Source organism: Limulus polyphemus, unplaced genomic scaffold (genome assembly GCF_000517525.1).
Source record: "Limulus polyphemus unplaced genomic scaffold, Limulus_polyphemus-2.1.2 Scaffold2208, whole genome shotgun sequence".
NCBI classification, from domain to species: domain Eukaryota; kingdom Metazoa; phylum Arthropoda; class Merostomata; order Xiphosura; family Limulidae; genus Limulus; species Limulus polyphemus.
The window spans coordinates 2,266-20,836 of NW_013667818.1; the positions used below are offsets into that span (position 1 = coordinate 2,266).

The 18,571-nt window shown below is 34.7% G+C and overlaps 1 protein-coding gene across 1 annotated transcript in view; it reads left to right on the plus strand.

Annotated features, from left to right (window-relative positions):
- The first annotated feature begins 3,262 nt into the window (after positions 1-3,262).
- LOC106466266 (von Willebrand factor D and EGF domain-containing protein-like) overlaps positions 3,263-18,571 on the plus strand; it is a 90,725-nt gene continuing 75,416 nt past the window's right edge. Inside the window, exon 1 of the mRNA XM_022394239.1 lies at positions 3,263-3,391. The gene's annotated coding sequence lies outside the window, so the exon portion shown is untranslated. The remainder of the gene's footprint in view (positions 3,392-18,571) is intronic.

The window sequence follows — 18,571 nt, forward strand, 5'->3', positions numbered from 1 at the left end:
AACAAAATGACATAAAAGCCATTATTGGAACGTAGTGTTATCAAAACGCACTGGCCTTTCTATATATTAGAAGTTGTTAATCTAAGTGATTTTTATCAATAATTATTCTATGGATGCGCCACGAATTTATTTTGTGAATGATCTTAATTTTGATTGACTCACAAAGGTATTTACCGAGTTTAACTGCCTCGACTGCACTTGTCTGCTTCTTTGTTGGTCAAGCTTGATTTCACAAAATTTGTTTATTTTAGTTAGCTATGAAATATGAGGTTAGGGTATACTATAGGGTGGGGTGGTAATAACTTGCCTCGTCATTTTTGACGGTCTATACGCTAGTTAAATACTTATAAATGAAATTGAAATTATGTATATTAATTAGTATACACTTTTATTTGCAAATTGGTTTCTTTCAAACTTCTGTGATGATGAACATTATTTTTTTCTAGTTTTTAAGCTTTAAGCTCACTTATAAACAAAAGACTTCTCTTTTACACTTGCTATTCTGACTTACGAAACGCTAGTCCCTCGTTTTTCTGTTTACTCCTTCTCTCGATTTTAAAATCTTCTTTTATTTTATTTAGAGCCTGGCATGGCTTGGTAGTTAGGACGAGTGTTTTTCTTATAGCAAAGCCACATCTGACTATTTGTTGTGTCCACTGAGAGTAACCGAACCCCTGATTTTAACATTGTAAATCTGTGTAGTCTGGTTGAATTATCCAGATAGGACACTGAAACTTAGATTACTAGGTTTTTGAGAGTAGAAGATGCCAACATGGCTAAAATATTTTTTTCATATGTGTTGGCATCTTTGTTTATGAATTTATCGTGATATTGTAGTGATGAGAAACTATGCGGGACATCAATTTGGATAATTTATTGGAAAAGGAGCTCAGTTCAGTACCTTTATCATTGGCGAACACAGGTGGAAGCTTGAGATCTACAAACAAATTATAGCTAGCACAACTTCTAAAGGATGGAAATGTTAAAAAGCCTTGCCAGAACCGAATATGCTAGAATGCACAACCATAGATGGGATGGCTCTTGTTTATGCCCTTGGGAAACCAAATGGGCTGAAAACCTTTGGAGAGTTGACAGACACGATTACAACAACTATCACAACCAACTAACTTTACAGGAAACTGTACTCGAGTTGATATTGTGTTTAGTCAATATAACCCAACATCTATAAAATCTGGGACTAGGACAAAACGTCGCAAAGGCCGTAGACCTGTGAAACGACTGGTTGAGGACAAGTGCTCAAAACTTCATGGCTCTAGATGAAATCAAGAGAAATCTAGTTGACTTATTATAGAAAGAACTCACTAAAGTCAGTCTCGAACAAGGCAATGAATTGATTGTCAGCAGAGAATTTACTGGTTAGAAGAAGGTAGTTTCATCAGACTCTCGACATGATGTTACCAGTATCAGTGCAACTCATGAAGAAGGGGACACAATGGTCATTCTTCATGCATAGGAAGTTGCAGCATGTGGGTACCAGAGGAGTGTTGTTATTGCCAGAGACAGATATTCTTGTGTTATTGTTAGAATTTTATAACAACATTGCTTCTCAAGAAATTTGGATGAAAAGTGGCACCAATCAAAAAACCAAAGTTTGTTGCTGTACACAATATTTTTTTGCCAGACAATGTGAGGAGGAACATATTACAATTTCATGCACTTACAGTATCCAATAGTACATCACAGTTTTCAGGCATTGGAAAAAGATCCGCTTGGAAAGTTTTTTGCATGGACAGTAATGCCCAGTTATTTCAGGATCTTAGTTTAGAACATCTGAGCAGTCCAGAAGCCATATCCAGTGCCGATGATTTATTAGCAAGTTGTACAAACCAACAATCTCCATCACCAGCATACAGACTTTAAGATCTGCAATGTTCAAAACATCTAAAAATGTATTGGAATCATTACCTCCAACCCAGGATTCAATAATGCTGCATATACGTCGTGCTCATTACCAGGCTTTTGTATGATGCAACGCAAACGTACCTCAGATTAACCTGCCTGTTTAGCATCTGGAAAGAGCAAAGCGATACACTGGTCCCAATTCTTATTGGTCAAGAAGCTCTTCCTGCAACCACCTATCTGCAATTAACAACTTGTGGATGCACGCAAGCTGGACAATAATGTAAAGGTCAACAGTGTACGTGCACAAGAACTGGCTTACGATGTACCTTTGCTTGTGCTTGTACACACTACATTGGCTCAGTTGAGGACTGGTGCAAGAACCCAAACAACGCAGTTAACTTTGAAGTTAATCTTAATGAAAACCAAAATGTTACCCATAAATAATCGGCTAAATATATATTCTTTACTATATCCATCATATGTTCATGCATACGTATTTATACTGTCTAAAATACTTGTACTGTTAAAGAGGCGAGAGATAATTGTCACTGAGTAGTTTTCTTTTTTATTATACATATATCAATAGATACACACCAAAATGAATGTTTATGTTATTTTATGGAATGAAACAGTTTGCTTTTAACATGTCCTATCAAATTATGTACATATATAATAGCCCAACTTTTTGATTTATTGACACAAAGGGGCTCCTGATACATGGGGTTAAACAAGTAGTGAAATCATTTTATAACGATGCAACATCAATTTTCTTTATCTAGATACAATGACCTAACTTTTGGTATATGTTGGCAGCTTCTACTATCAAGCAATAAACATTTTCATAATATTATCCAGTCTATTAGCCTTACCGCCGTCCTACCGGGGAACAATTAGGGCGCTTGACTTACAATCTGCGGGTCATGCATTCGAATTCTGTCATCGAACGTGCTCGCCATTGATTGACTAGAGGCGATATAACGTGATGATCAATCCAATTTTCCTTTGTAAAGAGTAACCCAAAAGTTGCTAGTGTGTGATGATGACTAGCCTAGCTGCCTCCAATCTAGTCTATTATTTCAAAATTAGGCTAATGCAGATATCTTCCAGTAGCTTTACGCAAAATTGAACAAACAAACAAATTATTTTATTTATTTTTACAAATCTGAATGACAGCTTTACTTCTAAAGAAAGTGAAATTAGAAAATAATTATAAAATGTATATGTCGTGAAGCCGTGAAAGAAAACAATCATAATATTTCATGCATCTTAGTAAATATAATTTACTGTTAATATTTAGAATAACGTGAAAATCATAATCATTGTCTGTTAAATTTTGCAGTTAGAGGATTGGTTAAAAGGGTGGCATTAGATCACTGGATCGTGTGTGGAATGCGCAACGAAAATCTTAAAAATTAAACGCTAACTTCTTTACTACTAGTAGTACTATTATTACAATTGCCAAACTGATAAGATTATAGAAAGCCAAGAAAGTTGGTCAAACAGGAAATTAGTACGTTATATATAAAAGGTCGGCCGAAAATGTGAATATTAACAGTAACTTGAGTAAGGGTTTCTTTAGATACGTGAAGGGTAAACAAAATGTTAGAATGGGGGTAAGACCTTTGAGGGATGATAAAGGAAGGCTCGTATCTTATAATTAGGATGAAATGGCTGGGTTATTAAATTCTGCTTTTTCTTCAGTTTTTACTAATGAAAATTTAAGCAATACTTCTCATCTTGAACAGTTAATACATTCATATAATTTAAAGGGACAAATAGGAGCTTATTAGCCCATCAACTGTAACCACCCCTTACCCATGTATTCATCCAATCTTTTTTTTTTGAACTCAGTTAAATGTTCTGCCTCCACCACATTTCAAGGTAGCTCATTCCAAAAGCCAACCACCCTGTTTGAAAAATAATACTGTCTAAACTGCAGATGACTCCTACGCAGCCAAAATTTGAATTTATGTCCCCTTGTCCAATTTTTTTTCACTGCTAAACACAAAAAAGTTTGATAGATCTGTATTATCAATACCCTTAATAATCTTAAACACCTCAATCAAATCCCCTTTGACCCTTCTCATCTCCAGAGAAAACAAGTTTAGATATTTTAGTCCCTTCTCATAGAATAATCCCACCATCCCAGGTATCATTCTAGTGGCTCTTCTCTGAACCTTCTCCAACAATGTAATGTTCTTCTTGAGGAAGGAAGCCAAAATCTGTACATAGTACACTACATGAGGCCGTACAAGTGATCTATACAATGAAACAATAATATCCTTTGTCTTGTATTCAGTGTTTCTATAGATGCTATCCAAAATCTTATTAGCCCTATTGCTAGCTACAATACACTGTTTAGATGACTTAAGTGATTTTTTTTTTTATCACAACAAGATATTTTTCTTCAAACACAGTATTTAATGTATTCCCATTTAAATCATAACAATAATTTGAATTGTGAAGACCTACATGCATCATCTTACATTTTAGACAGCTAAACATCATTGGCTATGTATTGGCCCAATGCATCAAATGATCTAAATCTCCATGTAAGTCTGCAGCATCTTCGATATATATTTAGCCACTACAAAAATCTTAATGTCATCTGCAAACTTCAATATCTTGTGAGTAATTCCAGAGTCAATATCATTAATATAAATCACAAACAGCAGAGGACCCAGCACAGAGCACAGGTGGAAACAAGATGATCACATTAATTTTGAGCTTGTTAAGAAAAAAATTGGGAATTTTAAAGAACAGTAAGGTTTGAAAGGAGGTTAAGGATTGGATTTGTGAGCCACTTCCTACTATTTTTTGTAATTTTTTGAAATTTGAATAGTGGGCAGGTGCCAGGAGATTGGGAGTTAGCTGATGTTACTCTTCTTTTCAACTTTCAAGGGAGGTGATAAAAAGTGTTTTAGTAATTATAGGCCTATTTGTCTAACATCAGTTGAGGGAAAAGTTGTGGAAAGTTTGATTAAAGTTGTTTTGCAAAAATCATTTAACAAAGTTTAAAATTTTATTGGATAGTCAACATGGTTTCTCTAAGGGAAAATCTTGCCTTACAAATCTTTTGACATTTTTGAAAAGGTCACTACTTATGTAAGAGTGTAGATTTGATGTATCTGGATTTTCAGGAAGCAGTTGAAAAAGTGCCACATAAAAGGCTTGTAAAAGAATTACCTCTATAGGTGTAGGGGATAAATTAGCTAATTGGATAAAAGAGTGGCTGGATGGAAGAAAGCAGAAGGTTGCTATAAATGGAGTTCAGTCAAATTTTATTAATGTCACAAGTGAGGTACCTCAGAGCTCCATCTTATTCTTAGGATTTTTGCTATTTTCAATTTACATCAATGATGTAGATGAAGAAATAGTCGATAAATTACTTACATTTGTTGATGATATTAAGATCTTGGGTGTTTCTGGCTGTGAGGAGGATGCTGCTGATTTACAAAAGGAATTATATCATTTAGTGACTTGGAAGAATAAATGGCAGATGGGTTTTAATTATAATAAATGCACGATAATGCATGGGGGTTATAATTTGAACTATAAGTATAATTTGGATGGGAATAACCTCAATAGTGCTATGAAAGTCTAAAGAGGTTATAATTTCATTCTATAGGTCACTGGTTAATCCACATTTGGAGTATTGTATTCAGTGTTGGGCTCCTTACCTTAGGAAGAACATTGAATTGTTGGAAAGGGTTCAGAGGAGGGCTACTAGAATGGTGCCTTGGATGCATGGAGGGTTTGTCATAAGAGGGGTAGTTAAGATTTCTGAAATTTTCTCTTGAAAAAAATAAAGAGTTAGAGGGGATCTGATTCAGGTGTTTAAGATTGTCAAGGGAATTGATAGTGTTGATGCATCATCTTTTTTTATACTTAATGGTAAGAATAATAGGACTAAATACCGGTACATGTATTTTAAATGTGTATGTTTATTTACATACAAAAATATTAATAGTTCGACCAGTTTGGTATTTTCCCCTGAAATTGATCTTAAAATTCTCCGTAGCCGTGACTCTTTCCTTTAATATCGTTGTTCTTCTCACATAGCTGAGAAACTTGAACTGAACAATGATTGTGCCCTTACGGGTTGCAATGGTGAAGCCAACTTTTGGCGGGTCAGCCAAATTATTGCCGCGGGTCATAGGTTGCCGACCACTGCTCTAAACTAAACTTAAACTATTAAATAAATAAAATAAAAACAAAACCTCAAAGCCAGTTCTTATCATTTATATAGTTATCAAGCTTTATCTTAACCTCACTTAAATTTAGTTCCTCCATAACATTTGAAAGTATCTCATTCCAAAGGCCAACCACCCTGTTAGAAAAATAAAATTGTCTTAGCTGATAATGACTCCTATCTTGCCAAAATTTATAACTGTGCCCCCTTGGGTCAGTGATAATCATATAATTATTCACAATGCTAAATTTTTCAACAAAAAAAAAACAATTGACCCGCGATCAAAAAAGGTTGCCGACCACTGGATTAGAGTATACTAAACTTTACACATTATATAGGCTACACTAACGTGACGTTTAGGCGATTCGTTTAACTAGTAATGTTTTTTGGGGGGTGGTTAATGAAAGTGTTCCAAAACGCGACACTAATTTCTTGACGACCTAATAGAAAGAACTGGAATTCATTTTCACGGAATCATACCAACAACGTTTTATTGAGACATCTATCTCTAGTCATTTCAGTGAATATGTACTTAACAAACGAGAATCGAGTGATAACTAAAACTTAATCCATCTACCTTACTTGTTAAGTATTTCAGCAATGGATACAGCCAGAGTACTGGGTACACTCTGGATACAGCCAGAGAGATGATATATTGTTGTTGTTGAAGTCAAAAGGTTACTTGTTAAGTATTTCAGCAATGGATACAGCCAGAGTGCTGGGAGATTGTTGTTGTTGAAGTCAAAAGGTTTGAAGGTATTTCCTTGTAAGAAAATTTCATTTAATGCAGTTGTTGCATTAACTCCCGCAAAAGCTCGAAACATACTCTTGAATATAACAGGGAGAAGTTCCAAAATTCCAGAATCTAGAAAGTAGGGGAAGGACGAAATTACAGCAGTATTTTAACATTTGATTGCAGAGTTCAAATCAATAACTTAAGATAGTGTTTGTCGTTTAATAAACTAATTGTTTGCATATCACGATCTTTTGATTCAATGTCTTTATTTGTCATGTGAAGTTATGTGTTTTAGTCTAATCCAACCTATATATATTGCGAGTGAAACTTTAGCAACGATGAAACATATTATTCTAACGTTATCCTTTTGTTGGCTCTTGTCATACAGTTCTTATAAGTGAGGTAGTAAGCGTCGAAGGTGACTACTTCTGATGTTCTTTGATACAGCCTTACAACTTTCAATGTCCAGATTTGACTCAATCTTATGGTTTGTTGTGTTCATAGCTCTAATGCTGAAATTTTTATTATTCAGACTCACGAGAGTTCTACCAACCATTAATCCATCTGAAGTGTTTAGTTCTATGGAAAATCACAATCTGTATGATTTTGATGAGAATAACATTAACTGCACTACACCAATGTAAAGAATAAACTTATTTGTCTTATTTCACGGCTGAAACGAAAAAATATAAACAAAAAATAGACTGACTACCTCTACTGGCTAGAAATAGCTCTACTATTTTGAAACAACTGCATCTTCTTAACTTGTTCTGTAACTATCCCTCAATTATATTCTAGATTTTTGGCTGACTCATATCTATATAAATATATTAGTACTGTCTGTTGTCTGTAACTACTTCGTAGGGTGTGGGTGAATCTTCACCAAAATTGGTATGGAGGTTCATTAGGTCCATGCGGGGTACATACAGATTTTCAGTTTTGCATTTTGCGGTTTTTATGAACGTTTTTTAGAATTACATACAAGGGAAGCAACTTGTAATGTCCTAAGATAACCTTTCATTAATCATGAATTTACATAACTTCCGTCCAAGAGATGGATATACCAGCTAGTTTATAATATACTCTGAAATGTACTAGAAAATCTGAGATAAAATCTTTAGAGCTTTCTTGGCCCAATTTAACGTCATCATTACAACCTACAGCTCCCTTTAGCTAAAATCTAATTACAACATTAAAAACATAGCATATAAAGATATCAAAACACTACATACTGATATGAAATGGAAGTGTGAGATGTTACTGATGACTTTGACGAATTTTAAAAATACATTACAATGAAATATTTAACAAATGGAAAATAATATATTGGTTAACATTCCTTGGGTGCAAAAAAGGCCAAGGGTCAGCATTAAACAGAGTGCAAAAATTCTCAAAAGGTATGTTACCATTAAATATTTTCCCAAGAGCAACCAGTATAAACAGGTCTAAGAGGAATTTCCAAAACAACTATTCTGGAGAAAGTTAGAATTGCCACGTAAAGAAGAAAGACATTTATTGCTCATATGGTATGCAAACATACTACGCGTTTCACACCTCTTACTTAATTTTAAAATTTTCAAAATTTATCTACATATTATGTATGTTCTCTTAATATACAGTCTTGACCAAAATGTTCTCATATTTTGTATGTGTTTTTAAGTGGAATCGAAACCCTGATTTTAGCATTGTAAATCTGTAGACGTCCCACCGGGAGACATTTGCTTCTTTTGTAACAAATAAGATCATTATTATTCAGATGGAATACAAATACACTTAGTGCTGTTAAACTGGGTGCAATTATACAACAATCACCAATTCAAAACAATTCAACTACACAATATGTTTGATTCGTAAACTGTTACGTAAACAAACTTGCGATAAATTACCGCTCCTAGAAATAACAAAATTTAACACTCGCATGCTATCTTAAATTGAAGCTGTCGTGTATATCTAACAATCGATTACATCAATAACATCATCGACAGCATTCCACGTCGCCTGGCGGAGGTTATTAAAATACAAGGAGGACCAACCAAATACTGAATGTTTAATATGAACTGATATAAGGTTACAGACGCTATTTGTAATAATTTGATGTTATATTTTGTCATTATATATGTTTTGGTAACGTTTTCTTGTGATAGGTGAAATGCTGAATTACATATCTTTCTACAGGTGTCTAATAAAATTGTTTACTGTTCTAATAAATTATTCATGATGTCCATAGAACCTGTCTCATTATACAAATTATATATGTAGATGTTTAATATAGCATACATTTCTATGTTACTAAAACACTCTAAGTTTTCTCGTTGTTTTAATTGAGCATTATTGCATCATAATATCATGTAGTGTGTGGAACATTCTAGGCCTTTGTTAGGCTATTAATACGTGCCCATAATATAGTTATATAGATACAGAGATAGATCTAGACTGCGTGATTGTAAGTTTAGCCATAAAGAGCGTATAGTGGTAAATTCTAAAATGAAATTATCACAGACTGTATTGTAATAACAGAGTAGAGAAGAAATACTTTTTCTTGTTAATTGTGTTCTAAAATAACCGAACCAACCAGTGTAGACTTTGACGAAAAAGAGACAATTATTTAAAGCTCTGGATAAAACTGAGGTTACCAACAGTTATAATGGTGATTTTATAGGGAAATTATCACAGACTATATTGTAATAACAGAGCAGGAAGAATAATTCATCTTATCAAATTGTGTTCTATGGCAACTGAACCAGCCTGTGCGGACGTTGACGAAAAAAAGACAATTATTTAATACTATGGATACAACCGTGATTACCAACAGTGTGGTGAACATTTGTATATATGTTAAACTTGTTTTAATATATTAAAAAAATAAGTGGACTGTGCGCTGTTTGTATATTGTTGAAATTTATTGCCAACCTGTTACAGACACTTGCTGTGAAGAATCCACCCCATACATATATAAAACCTAACATCCACTGTGATTGCATTCAAACTTGTCACTAGAAGGTGCTGCAACACAGCGACAGTTTAGGGTCGTGATTAGCAATTTTCTGTTTTGCCCAACAGTTCTCAATGAAATTAAAATCTGTAGCTGTTGCTGTCCATAGCAATTTTGTATCATCCTCCTAGTCGAGATAATCATGTACAATACCTGCACTGTGGGCAGTGGCATTATCATCCTGGAACATAAAGTTATTACCAAATCTTGCCCTAGCATATGTCAGAAATATTTTCTCCACTGGCCCAGCATGGCCAGGTGGTTAGGGCACTCGACTCACAATCTGCGGGTTCAAATCCCCGTCACACCAAACATGCTCGCCCTTTCAGCCGTGGGGGCATTACAATGTGGCGCTAAATCTCCCTATTTGTTGGTAAAAGAGTAGCCCAAGAGTTGGTGGTGGGTGGTGATGAATGGCTGCCTTCCCTCTGGTCTTACACTGCTAAATTAGAAACGGCTAGCGCAGAAACCCCTCGTGTAGCTTTGCGCGAAATTTATAACAAAATTCATTCTTCTCTACGTGATTCCTGTAGGAGGCGCCATTGACGTCTCACTGGAGAATACGAAGAGCTGTTTTTCTACCATTATGTATACCTGCCTAAACATGTACTGCACCACTTCCTGTGTGTTCCCTGTGGGAGAGAAGTCTTCCCTCATCTGTTTTCTAGGTGAATAATGTACTCGAATCCTACCATCAGCTTTAAGAAGCCAGAAACAGGACTCACCTGAAAGGATAACATGTTGCAAATGTCTTAACTTTAAGTTAGCATGCTGTATTGCCCAAGTAACACAGTGATGGTAGTGAACTCTTGTTGATATCGGTTTACAGATAGCCCTTCTTGCACAATAACCTTGTTTGGTCAGTCTCCTATTGACTACTCTTCTGGATATTCTGAAATGAATGTGCTCATGCCATTCTTTTCATAAGGTATTGCAATACTTCTTTCGACCTTGACGTGTTAACCTGATCAAAACATGGTCATCTCAGGCAGTAGTTTTTTTTTTCGTCTACCAGTAGACTTTCCTGGAACAACTTTTCCTGTAGACTGATAACATTTCAGGATTCTGGGTACAGTACACTGAGGGTACCCTGCTATTCTGGCAATGTACATTTGTTTTATACCATTTCGGGACAATCAAAGCATTTGACGCCCTATAACTTCTGGCACATGATGAGGCATGAATCTACCCAAGTACAGAAAAATTGTCTGAACAAAGCATTGATCTGTTTCAAAAAAGTTTATACTAAAAGCACACCCTTTTATACAAAACAGGTGTGTATGTGTATTGCGACGAACAAAGGCTCAAAACAACTTATACAGAGCAGAATAACAACTCGTACATGTTTGTTCAAACAAACGCTACCTTCTTTGTTATTACTTGGGCATTTACTCAATAGCTGGTCCATACATGTAGACAATAACGTCAATACAGAACAGTATTTAAACATTTTGACTAAGACTATAGAAAGTTAGTTAAGGAAGCAACTGAGTTCTTTTCTCCTTAGTTACCTTCTAAAGTGGATCATTCAAATATGGTGTCATATGCACTTTTTGTGGGAAAGAGTTCTATAAAGGAGAGTGTACACAATAGAAATAAACAGTGATCTTTTCTACTGGCAAGTTGGTTATGCCTCAATGATACAGCATCCCGTGTTTCAAAGTAAGAGTGACTGCCATAAAGAACAGTCATGTAGATAGTGCCTCTACCCTGAGAATAATAGCATTGTTGTTATTTGCATTTTTGGGAATTGCTTAAGATTACTGATTTGTTTGGAAATACACTAAGAGGTCTCCAGTTAAAGCTCCACAGACAATATACCCATTTCAAACTTAGATTGTTGTTTTAGTAAATAAGGATTGTTTTCCTGTGTGATACCTTGTGTCCAGCCTATATATTCGCTCCAACCTTACATCAAAGTTTAAAAAGTTCAGATTTTGCTTCTTGAAACATTTTCTGGCGAGCCTTCTCTTGCTCAATGGATCCTACACGATTACTCTAAGGGAAATCAGTACACCTGAAAATACCACACTCATATTATAAATCCTATGAAACTGTTCAATATACACAGACACCATTTAGACAACGTGGAACGACAGTATACTCAGAGGCGTGTCCACGGGGGTGGCGTGGGGGCCAAACCCATCATTTGGAAAGCTCTGCCTCTCCAGCAGCCCCACCCTCGAGAGATTACAATTTTAAGATTTTTAAAGTCTCTACATTTTACGCCCACTGGGATGAAAATGTTATTTTTTTACCCCAAAACTAACTCTCTGCTTCTTTTATGCCCCTGTATAAAAAATCCTAGAAACTCCACTAGATATTCAAAAGCAAATAGGCTGACTAGTTAAAAAAGTTTAAAAACAAGTTTTAGAAACTTTCGATAAGGTTCAAAATGTAAGAATTGTATAAATATGTTGGTCTAAATTCTAAAGTACTTGAAAATGGATTACTAGAATTTTAGTTCAAAAAAATCAGATGTTATATTCCGTTAATAGATCTTGCTCTTTGTCAAACTAATGAGGCTTATTCTTCTTAATATTATATATAGTATTAGTATTTAGTAAGTAGGTTGAATAATATGGGTGTTGGGCTAAGGATTCTTTTATAGTAGGTGTCTGTGACTTGTTGGTGATAAATTCAAAAAATAAACGAACAGCACGAACTCCACTTGTTTTCAAAATAATATATATATATATTCGCTATTTAAACGTATGTCCAACAAATGTTTTACACTATAGTATAGAGATTATAGGCATATCATAAAGACTATATATAGTTCTCTTCTTGTCAAAAGTCCACTTAGGCCTATTCAATTGTTTTAGAATTTCAGTTCACAAGCCGAACTACCTTTCTCTCTTTTTATCGCACCAGTATTCTGTATATAATTCATTTACATTTATATACTGCTCTTCCAGTTGTTACGACAGCGGGGGTCACGTGACGCTAGTAACACGTCATATTCTCGAAGGTTCGTGAATGCTCGAGGGATTAAAGACGGCTGATTTAGAGCAGCAAAACTATAAGGTGGTAAAAGGACGTGCAGATACATAAGTATTGGTTAGGCCATGCAAACTAGATTAGCAGTTAGTTTATAGTTCAAAGTTTTCAAAAGAATCATACAGGTGGATGGTTATTATTGACTGTTCATTACCAACTTTTAAGCATAAATTTTATGAAATTCTCCTAATTAAAGAGCAAACAAAATTAATTTTGTTTTACCCACTAACATGCCCCAAGTTGAACAAAAAATGCGGCCTGGCGAACTAATGAATGAATATTTGCTGTAAAATTCTTACCAATGCTATAAGTGTAGCTACCAGTTTAGCCTCCAATTTTGATTCATTCCTTTAACTTTAAGTCGCACGCTCAATCTTTTTTTGGCCGCACTTTTTTCACACCTAAGGTGTTTTTAACTAGATTTTTATTTACGCGTCTGACGATAATGAGTTATATCAAAAAACGTATTTCTGAGATTTTCTTCCAAGAAAAAGAATAATGACGAAATTAGCGCTAAACTTCAGCCTAGCAAAGAAAGTACTGTTACGCCACCGTTCGTTAGTTAATTTTCCGTAAAAATTCTTTCCGAAGAAACTTTAGCGATACAAGTCCTTTCTCAAATAAAACTGGTTTATTCTTTCTGAATACAACTTTGCAAAACACTTAATTTCCACAGTCGCGCTATAACAAACGCTATAATTCACAAAGAACGTCTCACGTGCTCAGCAATACGTCTCTCTCTCTGTCCACAGTTCAATTACACAGCATTATATTCTTGCCGTCACTTCTTGGCCGTCTTATATAAAAGAATACCGTACATCTAGTAACCAAAATGACAAAAAACTAAAAATGGTCCACTTTTACTCTTAGCTGAAGCTATAGTAAAAATGTTAGATCGATAGTTCACGTGACTTTTTACACAGGTGTGAGCAAAAATGTTTGTAAAATTAGAGTGTTTTTTGTTGAATAACTTTGCACCTGTATCTTATATTTGTACGAAATGAGACTCATAATTGTAGGTTGGAAAAATCTATCAGTGTACCAAATTTGAGAAATATATATAAAAGTTAAGTATGTTTTTCTATCAAATAAAGTTTCCGTAGTTTTGGTGCGAAGAAAAAAAAAAGATGAAGAAATTAATTAATCAAAATTAGAGATGTTATATCTCAGGCCTTTCTTATTGGATTTCCTTGAAATTCAGTATGTAAAGTAAGAGTTTAGTAAAGTAGATCTGCTAAAAATATGTGATAGCTTGGGTTAACACAGTGCAAGATACAGAAGGTGGAAAATCGCAAAACTATTACCCCTGTTACTAACACATTAATGTGTCCTGCAGCAGGTTGTTTTGGCCGCACTACACACTACCGTGTGTCTTGATTTTGGTAAATCTATTATATTAACTAGCATTTCAATAAACTATCATGTTGACTAAAGTTGAGTAAAAATATCATATTGATTAGCATTTTTAATTAAACACTATTGCATTAAAGAATGTTTCTATAAAACTAACCTCAGTAACAAGTGGAAATAGAATGACAGTCTAGACTATAAACGTTACACTCCTTTCTCTTCGACAAGCATAATTTTGGTGATGAAAAAGAAGTGAATTATGTTTTGTGCCACTATTACGCTAACTAGTATTTCTATTAGAATTATGATGAGTAAATTGGTTTTCATCTAAAACAATCGTTTCGTCTTCTGATAACAACGCTTTCTAACAAAACTGTTTGCAAACACAATTTGCGTTGCTTCTGTTGGGTAAGGCTTGTAGCTATTTTAATAAATAAACGGTAAATATGATTTCTGTTATTCTCTGGATTGTAACAAAGCCAGTGGCGTTCTAAACAGAAACAAACTGTTACATTAAAGAAAAGAGCACGGACTGAGAGATTAGTAAAATTTTGTTATAAATATGTTTCGCTATTTCAAGTACTTAGTTGAATAAAACAAAAATAACAATTTCGAGCTTTATTCAAGTTGTTTCACAAAACAGATCCTACTTATCAATTTAAAAGGTGCATTGCTATCAGCACTGATTTAACCCTGATCATTGTTTCGATCATACTACTTGTTACAGAAAGTTATTTCATGATATTTGCTTCTGGGAAATATCATACGCTCAGTCTTGATAATTACGTGAAGCTCAGTTATTTTGAATACCAGGAATAAAAGCAATACTATGTTTTTGGTAAAGAAAATAATTGTTAATAAGGTAAATTATGCATATTTTGCTGAAGAATATTATTGTTGAGTGTAAGTTAGACATTGTTATTTTAAGAACGGTGATGTTATCAGTTCTGTTAAATACAATTATTGCTAACATGTTAATGTTACCAATTTCATTAAACACCTTTATATTAAGAACGGTGGTGTTACCAGTTCTGTTAAATACAATTATTGCTAACATGTTAATGTTACCAATTTCATTAAACACCTTTATATTAAGAACGGTGATGTTACCAGTTATGTTAAATACAATTATTGCTAACATGTTAATGTTACCAATTTCATTAAACACCTTTATATTAAAAACGGTGATGTTACCAGTTCTGTTAAATACAATTATTGCTAACATGTTAATGTTACCAATTTCATTAAACACCTTTATATTAAGAATGGTGATGTTATCAGTTCTGTTAAATACAATTATTGCTAACATGTTAATGTTACCAATTTCATTAAACAGCTTTATATTAAGAACGGTGATGTTATCAGTTCTGTTAAACAGCATTAATTCAAGCATAGTGAAACTATACATTCCTTTATCAACCATTACTTAAATCACAATAACGTTATGAGTTCCGTTAAATATCTTAAGGACAATGATGTTATCTGTTCTGATTGATAACATGAAGTTAAACACAGTGATTTTATCATTTCCGATAGATACCAATACATCAAACTTGATGATTTTATTAGTTGTGATAGACGCCAATACATGAAATATGGTTAAGATCTTACCTATGTTAGACACTATTACTCCAAATACGATGATACAGTCAGTTTTGATAGGCCCCCAGTGGCACAGCGATATGTCTGCGGGCTTACAACGCTAGAAACCGGGTTTCGATACCCGTGGTGGGCAAATCACAGATAGCCCATTGTGTAGCTTTGTGCTTAACTTCAAAACACAACAACAACAGTTTTGATAGATAAAGATACATTAAACACAGTGATTTATCAGTTCTGATAGGCACCACTATTTTAAAGAAAGTGATGTTTTCAGTTCAGATGCATATTATTACATTAAACATGGTGATTTTATCAGTTCAGATAGATACCATTACAGTAAACACAGTGATTTTATCAGTTCAGATAGATACCATTACAGTAAACACAGTGATTTTATCAGTTCAGAAAGATACCATTACAGTAAACACAGTGATTTTATCAGTTCAGAAAGATTCCATTACAGTAAACACAGTGATTTTATCAGCTCAGATAGATACCATTACCGTAAACACAGTGATTTTATCAGTTCCGATAGATACCATTACCGTAAACACAATGATTTTATCAGTTCAGATAGATACCATTACCGTAAACACAGTGATTTTATCAGTTCAGATAGATACCATTACCGTAAACACAATGATTTTATCAGTTCAGATAGACACCATTACATTAATTACAGTGATGCCCTCAGCTGTGTTAGACACCACGTTTCAACTGTCAGTTACGATATACAAGCTCTGTAAATATAATGTTTCAGAATGCCATATATTCATACAGGCTCTGTAAATTAATGTTTGAGAATGACATATATGTATCTAGGGTCTGTGAATATGATGTTTGAGAATGAGATGTACAGTTTGTTTGTTTGTTTTTTGAATTTCGCGCAAAGCTACACGAGGGCTATCTGCGCTAGCCGTCCCTAATTTAGCAGTGTAAGACTAGAGGGAAGGCAGCTAGTCATCACCACCCACCGCCAACTCTTGGGCTACTCTTTTACCAACGAATAGTGGGATTGACCGTCACATTATAACGCCCCCACGGCTGAAAGGAGATGTACAGTACATTGCAAAAGTATTCACTCCAGCAAAATTTCCACATTTTCTTTCCATCTGAGCTTTCAATCATGAAACTTTCAAATGGGACTTTATATTTAGAATGTACACGATCTACTCCAAACTGAGAAAGCTAAAAACGCTGATATTATGTAATTAAGTTAGATTTTCAAAGAAAAGTAGAATATTCTCAATTGCATAGGTATTCAACCCCGTTGCTACAGTAACCCTAAATCAATTCAGGTACAAAAGATTAGTTTGAAAGGCCACAAAATTAGTGTATTGGTCTCTGTCTGTGTGTAATCAAAGTAGTTTAACTTGATTTCAGAGTTAATGCATCTATTCAAATCACAACTCGCATAGTGATACGACAAACCAACCATGAAGATCAAGGAGCTTTCCAAACAAGGCAGGGATACAGTTGTAGATAAGCACAGATCAGGGGAAGGTTACAAGAAAACTTCAAAGTTGCTGATTATACTTTTGAGTACAGTGAAGTCCAACATTAAGAAATGGAATGTACTTAATACCATTCAGTCACTACCCAGATCAGGCCGCCCTTCCAAACTAAGCAGCTTGGCAAGCAGGAAACTGGTTAGGGATGCCACTGTGAATCCAACGGCGACTTTGAAAGATTTACAAAATTCCATGTCTAACATTGGAGTCAGTGTTCATACACTGACAATATCCTGGTCCCTACACAAAGCTGGCCTGTATGGGTGGGTGGCAAGAAAGAAGCCATTACTGAGAAATAATCATCTTAAATCTCATATGGAGTTTGCAATAAAGTATTTATATGATACTGCTGACATGTGGTACAAGGTTTTGTGGTCAAACGAGATTGAAATTGAGCTTTTTGGTCTAAATTCAAAGTATTACTTCTGGCGCAAGCCCAACACACCACATCACCAGTCAATACCATCCCAATTATCAAGCATTGTGGTGGCAGCTTATGGCATGTTATGGAAATGATTCTCATCAGCAGAAACTGGAAAGCTTGTTAGACTTGAGGGAAAATGGATGGTGCAAAGTACAGGCGATTCCTATAGGGAAATCTGCTTGAGTCAGCCAAAAATCTAAAACTGAGTCGAAAATTCACAATTCAGCAGGGTTGGAGTGGTTTCAAAAGAAAAAAGTGAATGTCCTGGAGTGGCCCAGTCAAAGTCCTGACTTGAATCCAATGGAAAATTTATGGCGAAACTTGAATATTACAGTCCATTAACGATACCCAAATAATTGATTAGAATTGGAGCAATTTTTCCAGGAAGAATGGGCAGAAATTATACCATCCCATTGTTCAAAGCTGGTATAGACGTATCCAAAAAGATTCACAGCAGTAATTGATGCCAAAGGTGCTTCCACCAAATACTGATTTAGGGGTCTGAATACTTATGCAATCAGCAAATTTCAATTTATATATTTTCTTTGCAGGTTTTTTTTTTACATTCAACCTCCTTCACACATGCCCTCCAGTGGCACAGCGGTATGTCTGCGGACTTACAACGCTAGAAACTGGTGGTGGGCAGAGCACAGATAGCCCTTGTGTAGCTTTGTGCATAATTAAAAACAAACAAACAAACCTTTACACATAACAGTGTTAAGTTTGATCATTAGAGTTTTGAATAAAAATAAATTCGTTACTGGTAGGGGGTGAATACTTTTGCAAGGCAATGTATGTACATAGGGTCTGTGAATATGATATGAGAATGATACATATGTATATAGGTTTTGTAAATATAATGTTCAAGAGTGACATATATATATATATATATATATATATA